The sequence below is a fragment of the Aplysia californica genome, unplaced genomic scaffold (genome assembly GCF_000002075.1).
Source record: "Aplysia californica isolate F4 #8 unplaced genomic scaffold, AplCal3.0 scaffold00746, whole genome shotgun sequence".
Classification (NCBI taxonomy): domain Eukaryota; kingdom Metazoa; phylum Mollusca; class Gastropoda; order Aplysiida; family Aplysiidae; genus Aplysia; species Aplysia californica.
In genome coordinates this window covers 1-1,125 of record NW_004798016.1, presented here as the reverse complement: position 1 = coordinate 1,125, position 1,125 = coordinate 1, and positions in this window count along the sequence as shown.

The window sequence follows — 1,125 nt, the reverse complement described above, 5'->3', positions numbered from 1 at the left end:
CCCCACACACACACACACACACCTCGCTGTCTCAGAATTACAAAGTTTTGTCTGACATTTCGGGCCGTGTTGGGTTACTGAGACCATGATGTCAGACAACAGACTGTTGTTCTGTCTTCTCTATCAAAGTCCTAAGGTTCTTCTTACTCAATCTCAAGATAACGTAAAAAGAATTACATTAAAAAAAGGCTTGACATGAGTTGAAACTCGAAAATTATTCACGTCAATTTTCTGCAAATTAAGCCTTTCCGTACGTCGTGTTTTACTATCGTATCCACTCGACGTGAGGAACTCTGTGCCACCACTTAACCCTATCCATACGTCGTGTTTTACTATCGTATCCTTACGACGTAGGGAACTCTGTGCCACCACTTAACCCTATCCGCACGTCGTGTTTTACTATCGTATCCATACGACGTGGGGAACTCCGTGCCCCCACTTTCCAAAGAGGAAATTTACTCATTCATCCGATCCGTACGCTTTGCATAGCAGTCTGTCAAAATGATTTTTAAATAGAAATACTGAAAGTTTCAAAGAGATCTTCGTACCTGAAGTATTCTAATATGTGAAGAATACAACCCCAAGGGTACAAAATATCCCCAAGGCGTAGGGATAGAGTTATCTGCTGAGTTGATATACCTTGGTACTTCTAGTGTAGCAGTACGTGTGACAGCTGAGGGGAGTTTTCCGTGTGGGTGTTTTACACCCCTGTCAACACAAAGTAGGTCATTTGATCGCTTTTAAGGACAAGCGGGCTAACCCAGATATTGGGGGTTTCCAGAAATCTTGACCTACACCAAAAGTGGGCATTTCCCTACCTATAGGATACGTTTGGTTTCATTGGTGCGTACATTTGTTTGGTTATAGAGAAAACTCTCCTTGTCTTTTAAAGAAATGGAACAAGGGGCAAAAACTTAACCTCCGATTTTCTCAGAAAAGCATTTTTCGGGATAGCCCCCTTGTGCTTAAAAGCGACCATCCAGGAGGCGGGTTTCCGACCGTGTCTGTCAGGGACAACCCAGGCTGAGAGAGAGAGAGTATGAGAGAGACTAAGAGAAAGAGATTTAGAGAGACTTAGAGAGGGAGACAGAGAGAGAGAGACTGAGAGAGACTAAGAGAAAGAGA